Source organism: Schistocerca gregaria, chromosome 8 (assembly GCF_023897955.1).
Source record: "Schistocerca gregaria isolate iqSchGreg1 chromosome 8, iqSchGreg1.2, whole genome shotgun sequence".
Lineage (NCBI taxonomy): Eukaryota > Metazoa > Arthropoda > Insecta > Orthoptera > Acrididae > Schistocerca > Schistocerca gregaria.
The window spans coordinates 201962028-201984940 of NC_064927.1; positions in this window are offsets into that span (position 1 = coordinate 201962028).

The following is a 22913-nucleotide window of genomic DNA, read 5'->3' on the forward strand; positions in this document are numbered from 1 at the left end:
GTTATAAACACAAAATCAAATAGGGGTAATGCCTACGCCTACCACAGTAGTACAAGTTTATATGCCAACTAGCTCTGCAGATGACGAATAGATTGATGAAATGTATGATGAGATAAAAGAAATTATTTGGATAGTGAAGGGAGACGAATATTTAATAGCCACGGGTGACTGGAATTCGGTGGTAGGAAAAGGAAGAGAAGGAAACATAGTAGGTGAGTATGGAATGGGGTAAGGAATGAAAGAGGAAGCTGCCTGGTAGAATTTTGCACAGAGCATAACTTAATCATAGCTAACACTTGATTCAAGAATCATGAAAGTAATTGTATACGTGGAAGAAGCCTGGAGACACTGGAAGGTATCAGATAGATCATATGATGGTAAGACAGAGATTAGGAACCAGGTTTTAAATTGTAAGACATTTCCAGGGGCACATGTTGACTCTGACCACAATCTGTTGGTTATGAACTGTACATTAAAACTGAAGAAACTGCAAAATGTGGGAATTAAAGAGAGCTTAAGGGAACAATTGACAGGAATGGGGGAAAGAAACACAGTAGAATAAGAATGGGTAGCTCTGAGGGATGAAGTAGTGAAGGCAGCGGAGGATAAAGTAGGTAAAAAGACGAGGGTTCCTAGAAATCCTTGGGTAACAGAAGAAATATTGAATTTAATTGATGAAAGGAGAAAATACAAAAATGCAGTAAATGAAGCAGGCACAAAGGAATACAAACGTCTCAAAAATGATATCCACAGGAAGTGCAAAATGGCTTAGCAGGGATGGCTAGAGGGCAAATGTAAGGATGTAGAGGCATATACCAAAAACAGATCTTGAGACTATTCAACTGTCTCTTCAAAAAACTGATGAGGACTTTCTGACACGCAAGTTAGATTATCTGTGAGTGCACCTGCCCTGACAGGCTGATCAAAAAGTCCTGATACCACTTCACTCAGAAATCACCAGCAGAACTCGATACGTGGAAGTTAGTTTGGGCGCCTTAACTCATGCACAACAATCTTTTCGAAAGGATATAGTTGCACTCTCTTTTCGATAATCTTTCGACACTACAGTCTCTTCATTCCCACTTTCACAGGGGATAGTATTGATATTTCGTCGAGCTTTTTTCCAGGCTCCCCTACACTCTACCAATACTTTCTTTTGTTCAACCTATCTTCGGATAGTTACGGTTTTTTTTCGCTACAGAACCCTTTTCATGCTATTTCGTCACTAAGTATTGCGCTGTACACTTTGCTGGAGGTTTTTCCAAAATGCTTCCAGTCTGAAACACTTGAGCAAACAGTTCTGCTCTCGTTGTCCACGAATAGTGCTTTGCGTAACAATCGACGATGAACATGCGCTATTTTATCATGTTTGTTGTTGTCTTCAGTCCTGAGACTGGTTTGATGCAGCTCTCCATGCTACTCTATCCTGTGCAAGCTTCTTCATCTCCTAGTACCTACTGCAACCTACATCCTTCTGAATCTGCTTAGTGTACTCATCTCTTGGTCTCCCTCTACGATTTTTATCCTCCACGCTGCCCTCCAGTACTAAATTGGTGACCCTTGATGTCTCAGAACATGTCCTACCAACCGATTCCTTCTTCTAGTCAAGTTGTGCCAAAAGCTCCTCTTCTCCCCAATTCTATTCAATACCTCCTCATTAGTTACGTGATCTATCCACCTTATCTTCAGCATTCTTCTGTAGCACCACATTTCGAAAGCTTCTATTCTCTTCTTGTCCAAACTAGTTATCGTCCATGTTTCACTTCCATACGTGGCTACACTCCAAACAAATACTTTCAGAAACGACTTCCTGATACATAAATCTATATTCGATGTTAACAAATTTCTCTTCTTCAGAAACGCTTTCCTTGCCATTGCCAGTCTACATTTTATATCCTCTCTACTTCGACCATCATCAGTTATTTTACTTCCTAAATAGCAAAACTCCTTTACTACTTTAAGTGTCCCATTTCCTAGTCTAATTCCCTGAGCACCACCCGATTTAATTTGACTACATTCCATTATCCTCGTTTTGCTTTTGTTGATGTTCATCTTATATCCTCCTTTCAAGACACTGTCCAACCGTTCAACTGCTCTTCCAAGTACTTTGCTGTCTCTGACAAAATTACAATGTCATCAGCGAACATCAAAGTTTTTATTTCCTCTCCATGGGTTTTAATACCTACTCCGAATTTTTCTTTTGTTTCCTTCACTGCTTTCTCAATATACAGATTGAATAATATCGGGGAGAGGTTACAACCCTGTCTCACTCCTTTCCCAACCACTGCTTCCCTTTCATGCCATCTGGTTTCTGTACAAATTGTAAATAGCCTTTCGCTCCCTGTATTTTACCCCTGCCACCTTCAGAATTTGAAAGAGATTATTCCAGTTAACATTGTCAAAAGCTTTCTCTAAGTCTACAAATGCTAGAAACGTAGGTTTGCCTTTTCTTAATCTTTCTTCTAAGATAAGTCGTAAGGTCAGTATTGCCTCACGTGTTCCAGTATTTCTACGGAATCCAAACTGATCCTCCCTGAGATCCGCATCTACCAGTTTTTCCATTCGTCTGTAAGGAATTCGCGTTAGTATTTTGCAGCTGTGGCTTATTAAACTGATAGTTCGGTAATTTTCACATCTGCCAGCACCTGCTTTCTTTGGGATTGGAATTATTATATTCTTCTTAAAGTCTGAGAGTATTTCGCCTGTCTCATACATCTTGCTCACCAGCTGGTAGAGTTTTGTCATGACTGGCTCTTCCAAGGCCGTCAGTAGTTCTAATGGAATGTTGTCTACTCCAGGGGCCTTGTTTCGACTCAGGTCTTTCAGTGCTCTATCAAACTTTTCACGCAGTATCTTATCTCCCATTTCGTCCTCATCTACGTCCTCTTCCAGTTCCATAATATTGTCCTCAAAGTACACCGCCCTTGTATAAACCTTCTATATACTCCTTCCACCTTTCTGCATTCCCTTCTTTGCTTAGAACTGGGTTGCCATCTGAGCTTTTGATATTCATACACGCGGTTCTCTTCTCTCCAATGGTCTCTTTAATTTTCCTGTATGCGGAATCTATCTTACCCCTAGTGAGATAAGCTTCTACATCCTTACATTTGTCCTCTAGCCATCCCTGCTTAGCCATTTTGCACTTCCTGTCAATCTCATTTTTGAGACGTTTGTATTCATTTTTGCCTGCTTCATTTACTGCATTTTTATATTTCCTCCTTTCATCAATTAAATTCAATATTTCTTCTGTTACCCAAGGATTTCTAGGAACCCTCGTCTTTTTACCTACTTTATCCTCCGCTGCCTTCACTACTTCATCCCTCAGAGCTACCCATTCTTCTTCTACTGTGTTTCTTTCCCCAATTCCTGTCAATTGTTCCCTTATGCTCTCCTTGAAACTCTGTACAATCTTTGGTTCTTTCACCTTATCCAGGTCCCATGTTCTTAAATTCCCACCTTTTTGCAGTTTCTTCAGTTTCAATCTACAGGTCAAAACCAATAGATTGTGGTCAGAGTCCACATCTGCCCCTGGAAATGTCTTACAATTTAATACCTGGTTCCTAAATCTCTGTCCCACCATTATACAATGTATCCGAAACCTTCCAGTATCTCCAGGCTTCCTCCATTTATACAACCTTCTTTTATGATTCTTGAACCAAGTGTTAGCTATGATTAAGTTATGCTCTGTGCAAAATTCTACCAGACGGCTTCCTCTTTCATTTCTTAGCCCCAATCCATAATCACCTACTATGTTTCCTTCTCTCCCTTTTTCTACTGATGAATTCCAGTCACCCATGACTATTAAATTTTCGTCTCCCTTCACTATCTGAATAATTTCTTTTATCTCATCATACATTTCATCAATTTCTTCATCATCTGCAGAGCTAGTTGGCATATAAACTTGTACAACTGTAGTAGGCATGGGCTTCGTATCTATCTTGGCCACAATAATGCGTTCACTATGTTGTTTGTAGTAGCTTACCCGCACTCCTGTTTTTTATTCATTATTAAACCTACTCCTGCATTACCCCTATTTGATTTTGTATTTATAACCCTGTATTCACCTGACCGAAAGTCTTGTTCCTTCTGCCACCGAACTTCACTAATTCCCACTATATCTAACTTTAACCTATCCATTTCCCTTTTTAAATTTTCCAACCTACCTGCCCGATTAAGGGATCTGACATTCCACGCTCCGATCCGTAGAACGCCAGTTTTCTTTCTCCTGATAACGACGTCCTCCTGAGTAGTCCCCGCCCGGAGATCCGAATGGGAGACTATTTTTTACGTCCAGAATATTTTACCCAAGAGGACGCCATCATCATTTAATCATACAGTAAAGCTGGATGTCCTCGGGAAAAATTACGGCTGTAGTTTCCCCTTGCTTTCACCCGTTCGCAGTACCAGCACAGCAAGGCCGTTTTGGTTAATGTTGCAAGGCCAGATCAGCCAATCATCCAGACTGTTGCCCCTGCAACTACTGAAAAGGCTGCTGCCCCTCTTCAGGAACCATATGTTTGTCTGGCCTCTCAACAGATACCCCTCCGTTGCAGTTGCAGCTACGGTATGGTACGCAAGCCTCACCACCAACGGCAAGGTCCATGGTTCATGAGCACCATTTTGTATTGCATTCAGATGATCACTAAACTCTTCTACACTTCTCAGCAGTGGCATAGCTGAGTAGTTTGGCACCGTGGCTGGTGTTTTAACTTGTCACATCCTCCCTTTCCGGCCACTTCTGAGGGAGAGGGGTCAATTTTTTGATACAAATATTGAAATAAGCAAAATGTCATGTTAACTATTTTGTAAACTATTTTTATGAATGGAAATAAATAAGTTATATCATTTTTATAAATAACATACTTTAATTAATTGTTAAGGACACATAACCATGATATTCTTTGTGACGTTAACTTGAAGCCTAGAATCTCTTCCTTATAACTTTTTCTGTTGCAAATTTTGGAATTTTGGAATTGCGTTATCAAACTCAACACCTTCAGCTAACATATTTTTGATCGACAAAATGGCCAAACAGAGAGTCTTGCTTGACTCATGGTGGACCTAAGATAACTTTTAAATTGTCTGAAATTTGAAAAACTCCTCTCACTCCTTCTCACCTTCCTGAGAGAATGAAAAAATGACATACAAATAATGTCCATAAACGATTCCATTCACTTATACACAAGTGAATAAATATTTTATTATATCTTTTGTAATTTATAGAAGGTGTAACAAAACGCTTGGCCAAACCTTCAGAAAACATTTCTCATACATATAAGTAGGGCCTATTTTATATGGACATGGGTCCAAAAACGCTTTATTTCCATATTAGAGCTCAATTTATACAACTCTTCAATACAATAATCGTGGGGAACGCACAGTAAAAGAATGTATCAGCAAAGTATGAAATACTTTCATAAATGAAATGTTCAAATTCTAATATGATAGCAAAGATACATGCAACCACCTGTCATCCCATCCAAAGTGGTGATTGGTGCAGGAGCCCAGTAGTTAGTTTTGATGGGTTTTTAAATTTTTACATGATCCAAGTTAAGACCAGCATGAGATGGTCCGAAGTTTGTTGACTCACCGTACTACAAAAGGACCATGTACCCCTGGAGAACTGTGTCCTAGAATTGTTTCACAGTCGTCTATAATACATGCATGAAGAACTCTCAAATGACCCCACAAATAAAAGTCTACTGGTTTGCGTCCAGAGAACGTAGAAGCCAAGGAACTGGTCCACTTTTGCCTATTCATTTCTCATGGTATCTGTTATTTAGAAGCCTGCGAACATCAATCCTGATATGAGAAGGAGCTACAACATGCATGAAGTACATGTTTTGTCACACTTGTAATGCCACCTGTTCCAGTAGAGCATGTAGACTTTTCGCGAATGAAGCGTGGTAAGTTTCTCCGTTGAGCTGGGTTGGAGGAACATGAGGCCCCAATAAACAGTCACCAACGACGCTGGGACAAATGTTCACAGAAAATCTTTGTTGTTGGCGTAACTGCTAAAATTCGCGAGGACCCTCGACAGACCACAATCAGAACCTTGTGGGACTTATTTCGTGATTTCTCCCTTGCCATTAAAATTTTTTATCCTTCCACCATTATCTGTATTATTCAGCACAATTTTTTGCGTTCTGTTTGATAAGGATGACAAACCAGTTGCGTTTCATATAACTATTGTGATTATGAAGAGAAGTAGAAAATAAACTCTAACATGGAAATGAAGTGTTTCCAGACCGATGTCCATGTACCATATTTTATCCTTCTATATGTGAGGAATGTTTTCTGAAAGTTAATCTGTGATTTTTGTTACACTGTGTATTTTGTGAAAGAAAACACTCACTCGCTTTTTCTCAAACGATAATAGAAGAATGTCAATAGTTGCGTGTGGTCAGATGCACAATAATGACAGATTAATGTGGAAAATAATACCAGGTACGACACCAGTTGCAATACTGCAGATATATAGACAGTAAAAAATAAACTGTCTTGTTTATACTCTATGTTAGCGGTAAAATTCGTACAAGCGAAGGGTCCGCCACAGTCTAAAAGCTCTCTAGTTGACCCCATTAATGTCAGGAGTGAAACAACAAAAATATATATACAACTCATTCCATGGCACCTAGCAAGTATTGGGCGGGTAACCGACGTGGAACGCATTCCCTGCAGTCCCTTGCCTTACCACTGTCTTTCATTCACTCAAAAGTGGAGACACAGTACAATGCTTGGTACAGAGCATCCGGGAGATGCACATGCACAGACATGTGACAGCTACCAAACAGTGCATCAGAACCACAGTTTCCAGAATTTTCTGTGTTGGGCAGTTCTACTACACAAGTGTCAGCTCCGCGTCAGTCTTATATACATTTTTCAGAGTAGTTTCACTTAGGCCACCCTGTACATTAGCTAGGGAATAACATCGATAACTTCATGAGATTGTTAGCAGATGCTGTTGTTGTATACAGGGAAATCAAAGTGCAAGAAAACTGGGGCAAAAGACAGGGAGACATACAGTACAGGGAAAGGCAAATGTTATATGTTAGGTATAAGCTGGCGACAGGAAAGTGGAAAAGTGACAGTTGTACACAAAGTACAATCGGCTTGTGTAATATAGATACAGATGTTCCCGATTACTTTGAACCAGTTTTTTTACACACCTGAGGAACAGTAAAACTGTTCACTTTTTGTATTGTAGAAGGATTTCTGACACAAGCATGCTCTAGATTAGCTGTAAAAGTGATAGAAAAAGGCGTTGTTGTGCATTTCCAGGATTGCCAAACATTTAGTGACAGCAATCACGTCCATTATATATCTCAAAATTCGATAAAGTGCAACGACCATATAAAACTAATCGTAGATAAGACAGATGCCAGACTGAGATTCATTGGTAGAATCCTCAGGAAGTGAAGTTTACCCTTGAAGGAAAAAGCTTACAAAACCATAATTCAATCGACACTTGATAATTTCTCGCCAGTCTAGAATTCTTACCTGTTAGGATTGATTGATGAAATAATGAAGATTGAAAGTTGAGAAACACATTTCGTCACAGGTTCGTTTAGTCAGTGCGAAAGTGTCTGAGGGATGCTCTTAACTGCAGTGGGTTACGCTACAAGGGAGGCATTATGCTCAACGATGTGGTTTACTGTTAAAATTCCGATAGTGTAAGTTCCCAGAAGAGTCGCCCTCATATTGCTTCCTCCTATGCATATTTCGTGAAATGAAATTGAAAGGAAGATTAGAAGCATTCGAGTTCGCAAGGGGGTTTACCAACAACTGTTCTTACCTCGTGACAATGGCGACTGGAGCAGGAAAAGGGGAGGGGGGAGTAACAATGCAGTATAATGTATCAACGGCTTCCGTAATATAGATGTAGATCTTCCTTATTACCCCGAACCAGTTTTTTACATGTATGAGGGTCAGCACTATACGATGGGTGCTCGACCACCTCAAGAGTCGAGTGTAATGGATGAGCCTGGCCTTCCTGGTTGACTGCTGTCTCGTATCGAATTGCAACCAACATGGAATTTGGCACACAATTCAGCAATGGTGGTTTTCGACAGATATGCTGCCCATACACATACTTCATTCTCCAATTAATGTCAACCGGTGTTTGTCCTTCAGTAGCCAAGAAAATGTTGATTGCATGTTTGCCCTGTTTGCACCCATTTGTTAATAACGTCGCAATGATTAACGTTGCCAAATATTCGGGAAAAACGCTAATACCACCTTAATCCCTCGCCTACATGTCGGTGCTTATATACACGCATTGGACTCGCGTTAGGTTGCATATACGCTGTAACAACTACCCTCAGATGTAAAGTTTTTGATTGTCCATTATAGTTCAGGTCTGTTTCCTTACACAGATGATATTGACAGTTTAGGTGAGTCGACAATTTTGGTTTTGTATGCGCTATAGGTCAAAACTGTGTGGGCGTCCCTATGTAACAGGGAATTGAACTTTACGTGTGACGAGAGTCGGCCAAAAGTATCGGAATTTTCCCATGTAACGCTGACGCAGTACACGTCGCGAAAGCCGAACCTGCCTGTACATAAGGAGGCAGAGAATACTGCGTTTTCGGTAGAGAAGGAGCAACGCAACATTAGAATGAGTCAGGAGAGCTAAGTGATATCGAACATGGCCTAGTCATTGGATGTCACCTGAGGAACAAATCAGTTAGGGTGATTCAGTCCCTCTGAAGCTGCCCAAGTGGACTGTTGTTGCCGTGATTGTGAAGTGGAAACGCCAAGGAAGAACCATAGCTAAACCAAGATCAGTAAGACGTCACATATTGATAGAAATGGACCATTGAGGGTTGTGGAGGTTCTAAAATATTGCATAAAATCACCGGAGTAGGGTTGAGTCACTGGGAAGGGGAGGAGTGTCAACAGCAGCGAACTTTGTCAAGAACGTCGTCCTGCTGCTCATCGCATTGCGAACTGTCGTTTTCGACCACGATATGTTCGGGAATCAACACCCCAAAGAAAGGGGTGATGTCATTGACGCCCTTGCCATTTCTTGACAGTTGTTCGTGTCGATTGAGAGCAGCAATATGTTTGAAACATTGTCGAATCCGAGGTTTCCACTGGGTAGCAGCATCAATATGTAATCCATTGGCTGCTTTCCCCTTACAGACTCATGCCACTTTACATTGCATCCAAATACTTCACGATCCGAATATGTATGACTTGCAACTCACATGTATTGGGAGCATTCAGAATCCCAAGAAATAACAATACCATTCCCTCATGCACAGAGGATTAGAATGCAGTCTTTCCATTATCAAAGCATATGGCTTCTCATCCCCTCTGTTATATCTAGTTGTTACCTACAGCCTCACTTTACCGCATATTCTGATTACTGCAACTACCAGGTGTAGAAGTATGAAACTGGAATTTGCTTGCAATAATTACATGTCTGTTGTTTGAAACTGATAAACAATATTTTATTCAAAATAATCTCCATCGCTATTTATAAATTTCTCCCACCTCTAAAGCAGGCTATGAATGCCAATTAAAAAAATAAAAAAAGTTGTTCTTTTGAAGCGAACCAGTCAGAGAGCCATTTTCTTACGTTTCCATACGAATTGAAGCGTTGTTCAGGGAGAGCGTGTCCCAGTGTTGCAATTAATAGGTGATAATCGGACGGAGACAAGTCTGGAAATAAGCCACATGCCCTAGTATTTTCCAACTGAACGTCTCGATCGTTTCCCTGACCCTTTTTACTGCCTGTGATGGAGTTTTATCACGGAGCAATATGACTTTGTGTTGCCTTTTTCCGTATTCCGGTCGTTTTTCACGAAACGCTCAATTTTAATCGATCATTTGCTGGTGGTAGCGATCAGTGTTCACGGTTTCACCAGGTTTCAGCAGCTCATAATCGACGACATCCTTCTGATACCACAAAACAGACAATTGCCTTCCTTCCAAAGCGATTTCGGTCTTGCAGAGGATGCTGATGGTTTGCCTCGACTTACCCATGATTTACGACTCTTAGAATTCTCAACCATATTTCATCGCCTGTCACTATTAGATGGAGAAACGACTTTCTTTTCTATCTGGGGAGCAGCATTTCACAAGTGTTCTTTCGAGATGCTTGGTGTCTTTCGTTCATTTCCTGCGGAATCCGTTTTCCCACTTTCTGCATCTTTCCTATGGCTTTCTGTGTCACATTCAATTGTTCCGCGATTTTCTGTTGAGTTTTGAGTATCATCTTCATCCAATAAAGCCTGCAATTCGTTGTCTTTGAACTTTTTCCCGCGCTCGTAGTTCTCAGGTCAAAATCACTACTTTTTAATTTTTTGAACAACTCGCAACAGTGTGTTTCCCCAAGAGCATACTCGCCTAAAGCTTCGACAAGCATTCGATGAGCTTCTTCAGCAGTTTGCTTCAAATGATAACAGAAAATCAATGCTGTCCGCAAATCATAATTCGTAGGCACAATACTCGACATGTTTACGGGTTTGAAACGGATACCGATGTACGAAACTTGGGTTCTACATGTGCATGACTACTCTGCAATTCACATTTAAGTGCTTGGCAGAGGGTTCATCGAACCACAATCATAATATCTCTCTACTATTCCACTCCCGAACAGCGAGCGGGAAAAACGAACACCTAAACCTTTCTGTTCGAGCTCTGATTTCTCTTATTTTATTTTGATGATCATTCCTACCTATGTAGGTTGGGCTCAACAAAATATTTTCGCATTCGGAAGAGAAAGTTGGTGACTGAAATTTCGTAAGAAGGTCTCGCCGCGACGAAAAACGTCTATGCTGTAATGACTTCCATCCCAACTCGTGTATCATATCTGCACACTCTCTCCCCTATAACGCGATAATACAAAACGAGCTGCCCTTTTTTGCACCCTTTCAATGTCCTCCGTCAATCCCACCTGGTAAGGATCCCACACCGCGCAGCAATATTCTAACAGAGGACGAACGAGTGTAGTGTAAGCTGTCTCTTTAGTGGACTTGTTGCATCTGCTAAGTGTCCTGCCAATGAAACGCAACCTTTGGCTCGCCTTCCCGACTATATTATCTATGTGGTCCTTCCAACTAAAGTTGTTCGTAATTTTAACACCCAGGTACTTAGTTGAATTGACAGCCTTGAGAATTGTACTATTTATCGAGTAATCGAATTCCAACGGATTTCTTTTGGAACTCATGTGGATCATCTCACACTTTTCGTTATTTAGCGTCAACTGCCACCTGACACACCATACAGCAATCTTTTCTAAATCGCTTTGCAGCTGATACTGGTCTTCGGATGACCTTACTAGACGGTAAATTACAGCATCATCTGCGAACAGTCTAAGAGAACTGCTCAGATTGTCACCCAGGTCATTTATATAGATCAGGAACAGTAGAGGTCCCAGGACGCTTCCCTGGGGAACACCTGATATCACTTCAGTTTTACTCGATGATTTGCCGTCTATTACAACGAACTGCGACCTTCCTGATAGGAAATCACGAATCCAGTCGTACAACTGAGACGATACCCCATAGCTCTGCAGCTTGATTAGAAGTCGCTTGTGAGGAACGGTGTCAAAAGCTTTCCGGAAATCTAGAAATACGGAATCAACTTTAGATCCCCTGTCGATAGCGGCCATTACTTCGTGCGAATAAAGAGCTAGCTGCGTTGCACAAGAGCGATGTTTTCTGAAGCCATGCTGATTACGTGTCAATAGATCGTTCCCTTCGAGGTGGTTCATAATGTTTGAATACAGTATATGCTCCAAAACCCTACTGCAAACCGACGTCAATGATATAGGTCTGTAGTTAAATGGATTACTCCTACTACCCTTCTTGCACACTGGTGCGACCTGCGCAATTTTCCAATCTGTAGGTACAGATCTATCGGTGAGCGAGCGGTTGTATATGAGTGCTAAGTAGGGAGCTATAGTATCAGCGTAATCTGAAAGGAACCTAATCGGTATACGATCTGGACCTGAAGACTTGCCCGTATTAAGCGATTTGAGTTGCTTCGCAACCCCTAAGGTATCTACTTCTAAGAAACTCATGCTAGCAGATATTCGTGTTTCAAATTCTGGAATATTCCATTCGTCTTCCCTGGTGAAGGAATTTCGGAAAACTGCGTTCAATAACTCCGCTTTAGCGGCACAGTCGTCGATAACAGTACCATCGGCACTGCGCAGCGAAGGTATTGACTGCGTCTTGCCGCTTGTGTACTTTACATACGACCAGAATTTCTTCGGATTTTCTACCAAATTTCGAGACAATGTTTCGTTGTGGAACCTATTAAAGGCATCTCGCATCGAAGTACGTGCCAAATTTCGCGCGTCTGTAAATTTTAGCCCATCTTCGGGATTTCGCGTTCTTCTGAACTTCGCATGCTTTTTCCGTTGCCTCTGCAACAGCGTTCGGACCTTTTTTGTGTACCACTGGGGATCCGTTCCATCTCTTACCAATTTATGAGGTATGAATCTCTCAATTGCTGTTGCTACTATATCTTTGAATTTGAGCCACATCTCGGCTACATTCGCATAGTCAGTTCGGAAGGAATGGAAATTGTCTTTTAGGAAGGCTTCTAGTGGCACTTTCTCCGCTTTTTTAAATAAAATTATTTTGCGTTTGTTTCTGATGGATTTGGAAGAAATGGTATTGAGCCTAGCTACAATGACCTTGTGATCACTAATCCCTGGATCAGTCATGATGCTCTCTATCAGCTCTGGATTGTTTGTGGCCAAGAGCTCAAGTGTGTTTTCGCAACCATTTAAAATTCGCGTGGGTTCATGGACTAACTGCTCGAAATAATTTTCGGAGAATGCATTTAGGACAATATCGGAAGACGTTTTCTGCCTACCACTGGTTTTGAACAAGTATTTTTGCCAACATACCGAGGGTAGGTTGAAGTCCCCACCAACTATAACCGTATGAGTGGGGTATTTATTTGTTACGAGACTCAAACTTTCTCTGAACTGTTCCGCAACTGTATCATCGGAGTCTGGGGGTCGGTAGAAGGAGCCAATTATTAACTTAATTCGGCTGTTAAGTATAACCTCCACCCACACCAATTCGCACAGAGTATCTACTTCGACTTCACTACAAGATAAACCACTACTGACAGACACAAACACTCCACCACCAATTCTGCCTAATCTATCTTTCCTGAACACCGTCTGTGACTTCGTAAAAATTGCTGCAGAACTTATTTCAGGCTTTAGCCAGCTTTCTGTACCTATAACGATATCAGCTTCTGTGCTTTCTATTAGCGCTTGAAGCTCAGGGACTTTTCCAGCGCAACTACAACAATTTACAACTATAATTCCGACTGTTCCTTGATCCAAGCACGTCCTGTAATTGCCAAGCACCCTTTGACATTGCAGCCCATCCCGCACTTTCCCGAGGCATTCTAACCTAAAAAACCGCCCAGTCCACGCCACACAGCCTCCGCTACCCGTGTAGCCGCCAGCTGAGTGTAGTGAACTCCTGACCTATTCAGCGGAACCCGAAACCCCACCCCCCTTTGGCGCAAGTCAAGGGTTACTGTGTGTTGAGACCGAGCGAGGTGGCGCAGTGGTTAGCACACTGGACTCGCATTCGGGAGGACGACGGTTCAATCCCGCGTCCGGCCATCCTGATTTAGGTTTTCCGTGATTTGCCTAAATCGCTCCAGGCAATTGCCGGGATGGTTACTTTGAAAGGGCACGGCCGACTTCTTTCCCCATCCTTCCCTAATCCGATGAGACCAACGACCTCGCTGTTTGGTCTCTTCCCACCAAAGAACTCAACCCAACCCAACCCAACCCCCTACTGTGTGTTGACATTCGTCGTCAGCTGATGGCCCTACACTGATGGCTAGCTCCATCTATAGGGAAATTTCGGTTGCATACTGCTACACCTGGTGTGCACTGCTTTGTTGTCATGCCTTCCCTATATATGATCAGCTGTCTATCCCAACCTTTAGAACAGCCATCTCAGTCATTTTGGGAGCAGATGGTGCTGTGATTCTGCTAATACAAACATGTAGCTTTGTAGGACAGTATCCAAGAGATCTCCAGAGACATTGATCTCGTCCTTACGCCACAAGTTTCAACTAGTTCCTCTGCATAAATACAGATATTTTGCATGACCATTTTGTATCAGGATTTCGTTGCATTTAACACAATTAATCCATTTTACATTTTTTCTATGTTCTTCCATATTTCTCCATATGTTTCTGTGTGCTAACCATTTTTGTATTGTAATTCTGTCAGACACAGCAAAAGACCTGAAAGAGCAGTTGAATGGAATGGACAGTGTCTTAAGGCGATATAAGATGAACATCAACAAAAGCAAAACGAGGATAATGGAATGTAGTCGAGTTAACTCGGGTGATGCTGAGGGAATTAGATTAGGAAATGAGTAGTAAATGACTTTTGCTGTTTGGGGAGCAAAATAACTAATGACAGTCGAAGTAGAGAGGATATAAAATGCAGAATGGCAATGGTAAGGAAAGCGTTTCTAAAGGAGAGAAATTTGTTAACATCGAATATAGATTTAGGTGTCAGGAAGTCGTTTCTGAAAGTATTTGTATGGAGTGTAGCCATGTATGGAAGTGAAACATGGACGATAACTAGTATGGACAAGAAGAGAATAGGAGCTTTCGAAATGTGGTGCTACAGAGCAATCCTGAAGATTAGATGGGTAGATCACATAACTAACGAGGAGTTATTGAATATGATTGGGGAGAAGAAAAGTTTGTGGCACAACTTGACTAGAAAAATGGATCGGTTGGTAGGGCATGTTCTGAGGCATCAAGGGATCACCAATTTAGTATTGGAGGGCAACATGGAGGGTAAAAATTGTAGAGGGTGACCAAGAGATGAATACACTAAGAGGATTCAGAAGGATGTAGGTTGCAGTAGATACTGGGAGATGAAGAAGCTTGCACAGGATAGAGTAGCATGGAGAGCTGCATCAAACCCGTCACTGGTTTGAAGAACACGACAACTACAACCGATTTTCTGTTTTTCCATGTTTTTGCACATTTTTCAAATTTCTCCATATTTTACATATTTTGTATGTAAATGTACAAGTATATATATATATGTATATATATATATATATATATATATATATATATATATATATATATATATATATATTCATTGCTTACATTAAAAGGTGTGGCTTGCTATTTTTCCCATCCAAACCTAGCCAGAGTATCTACAAACCACTTCCAAACATCAGCCCACTGGTGTGTGACATAACGAAACGGGATTTACTCGAAAGCCTGAAAAACATACCAGGTTGGATTAATAGATGTGGATCGGGAAAACTATTTCTCATTCTCCGATGGAAGCCTATTTTGTCGTGGGGAGGGGAAATCAGTCTGTTTGTTACAAATGTATATTTCTGAACTAATATGAGATGAATGATCCCGAACATGTTACAGAGTTTTGTGTTATTTACTACTGATCCAAAATCTAGTTCACTGTATGATTTTAAGTTGGTAACATGGTCATGATATCTCTCCCTAAATCTTTAGAACACACATACTCATTAAACAACCACTGGTCTTGTGCCACTCTCACAAATACATCGATGTCTATCTCTCTCTTTACATACATTAATTTCACATATCGTACGCAAAATATTCATAGTTAGTTATATAAATTTTCACAAAAATGACGACCTCTCCTCTACTGGGATCACAAAGCACTTCCAAATACTCCATGTTGATCGGACCTACCAGAGAAAAATATAATACTACATGATTGAGAGAAAGACTTCTACAATTTTAATAAGGAGTGAGTTACAATTTCCACACATAACAAAAGATTTTTTACTGCCACAAAACCACTGCCAGCGCTCTTACAAACCGCAAAGTAAGAAGTTTAAAACATCAAGTACTATCAAAATAAAAAACATGTAGGAATTAATGTGTATGGACATGAAACCGTTTCCATCCTCCTTCCCACAGTTCTCTGAGAATTATGGATATTGTAATAAGGAATATTAGATTGTGTGTAATACAGTGCTGCTGCAGTACGCTATGGTTGGTGTTGCCTTATCGCATCCTCACCTCCCCCCTGAGTGATAATTAATAAGAGGAGGGTTACTGTTATCTACAACCATTTGATGTTCCCAGATAGGGGACAGGGCCTGGAAGGAGGGAACCTCTTGGAGTTATTGTCTGCTCGTTGCCTGGCCAATACTTACAGCCATTGAGTGCATAGTGTCCACAAATGGAATACTGTCTGTTGCTCTATGTGTGTGACAGTAGTTCTCCAGGCTAGTGCATTCCTAAAAAGATGTATTCGGCACATTGTGGCCTCAGTGCTGTTTCCCAGGCAGGATGAAAGCGACAGTGAATGCACTGTCCAGCCGCCTGATTATTTTTTTCTCATTAAGAGGGCAACAGCCGCGAAGAGATGATGGTTATTTTACATTTATCAGGTATGGATAGTACTTTTTTCGGATAGCCATTGAGCACTTGCCGTGTGCTGGATTGATGCCAGGAGTTGCCGTATTAAAACTCGGCAAGAACTTTCCAAATGATTTATTCATTTCCATTACAGAGCTTCGTTCACCTCGGTCCGCGTCACAGGCCTCGCATTGCTGAGGAAGTACCCCAAACGGCCTGTGCAACACAACACTGTGTCATGCCGGCCTTGTTCGCCAGCTGTGGAGTTCCGATTACGTCATGATAGCTGCGCCAGCACGCAACTCAGCGACCACCATCCCCATTGACTCTGCACTGCTCCGCCAGGAGCAGTAGGCCAGCCCCGCTGCTGCTTCTTCCTCGGCTGGCATAGCTGGGAACGCGGCGGCAACGACCACCCGTGATCCAGTGTTAGAACTTGCAGCCCTCGTCTCATGAGTCTCCAGCATGTGTCGGGAGCCGAGATGACTGCCCTCGGTAGCGACCCAAAGAGTGGCCCACCCTGGCTGGCTGCGGAGCCTGCATCGGCCTCAGAGGGTCGAACCAACGACCTGCCGCGGACTGGGACGCTGTCGCCCCATCTGTTGCCACGTGTCGCCAGTAGTGTGACGCGCCCTGCCATCCAGGAGAGCTGCCACTCATGAATCCCCCACGTTGGCCTCAGAGGGTCGAACCAGTGACCTGCCGTGAACTGGGACACTGGCACCCCATCTGCTGCCGTGTGTCGCCGGTAGTGTGACATGCCCCGTCGTCCAGGAGAGTTGCCACACTTCAATGAATCTCGTTATAAACCTATTTGTACTCGGCTGTGAGCGTCTGTTTTGCTAACGCATCGCTCCGAGTCACATACGCCTCAAACCCCGGTTGCGCCAGTGGGTCCCTTCTTTCTGTAACTTGCGACATGCAAACTGCTGCGTTTAAGCTTTTCAGCGGTTCGATGGCCCCTGTGGCCTCCATTCCACTTCGAAACCGCTGGTCACCGTAACTTACTGCAATCCGGCCCGTACCTGGCTGTAATTTGTGCGCTCCGAAATATTGCACCAAATCTAACTTCCCTACCTTAAACTATGGTGCCCCTACATTATTCTCCTCTTCGGAAAGACCTGGTCCCCGCGTCGTCCTTTAACTAACTCTTAAACTTGTTTGGACATGCTTACTTACTACTAGAAAAATTAAAAGTGGTCTAGTGCCCCCTTAAAACCATGGCATAAAACAAAACTTAAAAATTCCTTACTGGACGACCACTGCTTGATCAACCCCTTACCTAGTCGTCTCACGCACTCGGTATCCAATCCACTGGGACTTGGACTACCCTTAGTTCCCTCTTGGAATTAGCTCTCCGCCTGATCTGAAAGAAAGCAACACATAACGAAGCTAAGGCTGCGATGACACTTCACACAGAGGTGCTCAAAATGATCGTTATTTGCCGTTGCCTTTCCCTATTCTGCGCGAGATGTTGAACAAGCTGTTCAGCTGATATGGGCCCCTCTTGATATATAATGAACTGGTTTACGGATCTTAGCAGACCTGGCTCCAGAGTTTGATTTAACAAGGTCAGATTCTGCCTTGGCAAAACTCTAAAGTCGTTTCTGGCCAGTACAGCTGTGGCTCCGTAACATTCAATTGTGTGACTCCTGAAATAGACGCTGGCACATGAAAGTTTGGTCCAATTATATTAGACTTCGTTCGTTAATTAAAATTCCGCGTCCTTCGAGCTCTACATCTTTCGCTTCTGTAAACACTCCTTGCTCAAAACAACTTGCTACTACTATCAAATTCTCGTTGATGGAGAAGATCCAATGCATCCCGACCCGTTGCAAGCTCAATTTTGGCTCCATGATGTCCCTTGGACAGTCTATTCCTTTCCCCCTAGCTGAAAATAACTGCAAAAAAATGGCTCAAATGGCTCTTAGCACTTTGGGACTTAACATCTGAGGTCATCAGTCCCCTAGAACTTAGAACTACTTAAACCTAACTAACCTAAGGACATCACACACATCCATGCCCGAGGCAGGATTCAAACCTGTGACCGTAGTGGTCGCGCGGTTCCAGACTGAAGCGCGTAGAACCGCTCGGCCACACCGGCCGGCAAAAATAACTGCTCCGTGCATGTGTCCCATATTTGTAACTTCACGGATTTTCCTCTAACATTCACTATTTTTAATTCAAACTCAACATCGATTGTGTGACTACTTTCATCCTTAAGTTTACATTATATGAACTGGTGCAATAAACACGACTTTCCTGACTCAGCACTGTCGATAACTAAAAATTTAAAGAGGAAATCGTACGACTCTGACATCGTCCAACACATCTTTATTACGACTTTGCCGCAAAATTTACTCCGACGCATTTATCTCTCCAGAACTGCGTTTGATCTCTCCTCCAACAACACTCCACATACGTCAGACGCTACACTTTCCTTTTCAGTGACCTAAGGACAGGAATCGGCACCACCTTTCCTCCCTGTTCAAAAAGACTGCTGCCCCTATCAGGCTCATAATACTCGAAAATAAATATAAAATACAATGCCTAATTAATCTACACAAACCCAATGATACACGACACGAAAACAAAAAACAAAAAAAAACAAAACTACAAATACCCTACTACTTTCTAGAACGCAAAGCATACGGTACTTCATGCTGTACTCTATCTTCCCTGTTTTCTCTGCGCTTAGCACCTCTCTTCACTCTCTCTTTCTTCCTCTTTCCTTCCCGTGACACACCTGGAATCACATCTGGGCAACCCTTAAATGGCTGTAATCACCCAACGTGTACTATCGTCTTTCTAGTTGGCATCTGAAGCTTACCGTTAACGGGAATGTAGTTTCAACAACTTGGTATGGCCCTTGATACCTCGTGAGGAACTTCTTCATTTTCCCTTTTTCCCTTTTTTGCGTATAAGGGCTGGACAGCATTACCCGTTGGCCCACTTAATACTGCGGTAAACTTCCTTTCCACTTTACTGCGTCTTCCTACCTTTCCAAAGCCTTTGTATTCGCCTTTTGTACTCGTTTCCAAACATCTCGAATTGTCCTTGAGAATCGACGTACAGATTCACCAGTCCTTCCTTTCTGTAGCTTCACTAAATCAAACGGTAACGGCGTTTTCACCCGCAAACTACCTCATACGGAGACATGCCGGTATTTGTATGGACTTTTGCATTGTACGCACATACAATATGCTTCATATACTCGTCCCACTGGCGGTGATGAGAATCCACATAAAAACTCAGCACCTTCCTGACTGTTCCGTGTACCTGTTCTGTCCTTCCGTTGGCCAGTGGATGCAACGCGCTCGTCCTCAACTTCTTTACGTTCAACAATTTACATAGTTCCTTCATTAAATCCGATATGAAGTTGGTCCCTTGGTCAGTAATTATTGTCTCTGGTACACCAAACTTCAAACTCCAGCTATTTACTAACGCTTGAGCGACCGTTGCTTCCTGTTGATTTGGTATAGTCACCATCTCCACATACCTTAAAAAAATGGTCTATTATTGTCAGAATGAATCTGTTCGCCGATGGTGTTCGCCTAAAAGGACCTAAGACATCAATCTCCAGGAAAGACAATAGACATGTTGCTTCCAGTAATCGTAGCTGTATCTGTTTCGACTCAAATAGTTCAAATAGTTCAAATGGCTCTGAGCACTATAGGACTAAATTGCTGTGGTCATCAGTCCCTTAGAACTTAGAACTACTTAAACCTAACTAACCTAAGGACATCACACACACCCATGCCCGAAGCAGGATTCGAACCTGCGACCGTAGCGGTCGCGCGGTTCCAGACTGTAGCGCCTAGAACCGCTCAAGCTCTCCGGCCGGTTTTCCGCCTCAATGTGCTCTCCGCGCACATGGTATGCAATTATTGACACACTGATCCACATCTCCTTTGCTACCTCTCCACCAATACCTCTCCGCCACTCTCCTGTTCATCGCTTTACACCCTCCATGACCGGATAATACGTGATCATGTGCTTCCTTTAAAACCTCGTCCCTTAGTTTCACTGGCACTACTACCCTTGGCCCCTAGCTTCGTTTCCCTGCACAGAAGACCGTCCTACAAATTAAACCGTGGCTGTGTCCGATACAATTTACAATCGTTGTCCGCGTCTTGTAACTTTTGCCATACTGCTAGGTCATAACCTATGACTTCTACTTTTGCCACCTTCCTACTCAGTGCATCCGCATTACCGTGCGTCTTCCCAGGCTTGTGCACCACCTTGTAGTCGAATTCACGAAGCCACGCAGCCCATCTAGCGAGTCGAGTGGACGGATCCTTCAACCCCAACAGCCACGTCAACGCAGCATGATCTGTCACTATCCGAAATCTTCTCCCACATAAATAACATATAAAATATGTGATTCCATAGATTACGCCAAGCATCTCCCTCTCTGTTGTTGAGTAATTCTTCTCTACTGCATTCAACTGCCTAGACGCATAGGCTACAGGTTGTTCTTTCCCATCAATTTCCTCACTAAGAACACACCCTAATGCTTGATTCGATGCATCGCACGCTAGTATAAACACCTTTTCAAAATCTGGAAACACAAGAACCGATCTTGATGTTAACACTTCTTTCAGTTTGTCAAACGCTTTCTGACACTCTTCTGTCCACTCAAATTTCACACCATTCCGTAACAATCGCGTCAACGGCTGTGCTAAATATGCAAAACCCTTCACGAACTTTCGATAGAAATTGAAAAGTCCGATGAATGACATCACTTTCTTAACTGTTTCCGGTTCCCGAAAATCCCTTACAGCCTGTACCAACCTCGAATCTGTTCGCACTCCGTCCTTACTGATAATATGACCCAAATATCTTACTTCTTCTAATGCGAAATGACGCTTATCCAGGCTCAACGTCAAACGAGCTGCTCTTAACCTCATAAAGACTTCCCTTAACCGCTGTCTATGTTGCTCCATACTACTTGAAAACACTATAATGTCATCCAAATAGACAAGACACTGCCATGGTTTCAAACCCCTCAAGACACTGTCTAGCAACCTCTGAAACGTTGTTGGAGCGTTTTTCAAACCGAATGGCATTCTAATGTACTGGTAATGGCCTCCGGGTGTAGAGAATGCACTTTTTGGACGATCCTCTGGAGCCACGTCTAACTGATGATAACCACTTGTCAAATCCGTCCTAGTAAAGTACTGGCACTGTCCTAAGTGATCCAAGGTCTCCGATATGTCTGGAATGGGGAATGCGTCCGTTACTGTCTTATTACTGAGGTATCGGTACTCACAACAGAACCTGTATTTCTTAGTTCCAGCCGCAGATTTTTTAGGCACAACGACAGTGCCTGCTCCCCAGTAACTATTACTATGCTCTATAAATCCGTCCGTAAGCTGCTGATCAATGAAATCCTCCACAATCGGCTGCAAATACCTTGGTATTCTGTATGGTTTACGGTAAACAGATGCTTCATTCACTGTTGGTATCCTATGTTGAACTAATGGAGTTGCTGGTAACGGCCCTTGCGGAAAAAACAAATCCTTAAATTCCCACAATAATTCTTACATACGGCCTCTTTCTCCTTCTTTCAGATGCTTAATTTGGTCATGCAATGCAGTTCTACGGGCAGTTAGCGGTTGATCGCTTCATCTACCTCTCGAACACCAGTCTTCGTCATCTGGCACATCTAGATTTGCTAGTAAAACTCCTTTGCTCAAATTCGCGTCTACAGCGCTAAAACTATCCACGTTCACGGGAACTACGCGCCCGTAGTTTCCCTCCTGTACGCGTACAACACTACGTTTCACAAAACAACTCAATGAACCCAAATCTTCATTATCCTCCAATGGTTCAGTAACACATAGTGTTAGATTCGACTCCACACTTACCCAAAGCGACTTCCCGGTGCCACTACTCACACATTCATGCGAATTAAGCCTTAATGCTAATGTACGCGGTTCAATTGGTTTGTTCATTACGTTGAACACCCCTCGCGACAGCTCTGCATTGACAGCAGTTTCCCCTAATGGAAATAACATTCCACCAAGTTCCACAGTTCGTTGTCCAAGGTCAATTTTGGCATGATGTTGATGCAAGAAATCTACTCCTAGGATCATGTCGTAGCCCTTGCTCACCCATGGTACCTCCTCCATGCATGCATTAAATCGGATTTTCTCTATGCGAAAGTCAACCCCAAAGGCATGACCTCCTTATCTCCCACTCCCTGCAGTCTATAACTTGGTGGGTCTAACTTCCTTCGTCCCATTATATTCTTAGTAGCCACTGACATTTGTGCCCCTGTGTCCAACAAAATCTTTAACTTTTTAGTTCCTACCACTGAACATTCCACCTCTGCATACGTATTCGTAGTATTGAAGTTAAACAGGAGCTCCTTTATGTGGTTGGGCCACCTCTGGCTTTTAACGCTTGTCCACCTCCCCTATCTCCATTTCTCCATCCTCCACGCTGCTGATTTCCATCCCTTCCTCTATTCCTTGGTGACTGGGTACACTGCCTCTGCACGTGTCCCGTACGACCACACTTATAACATT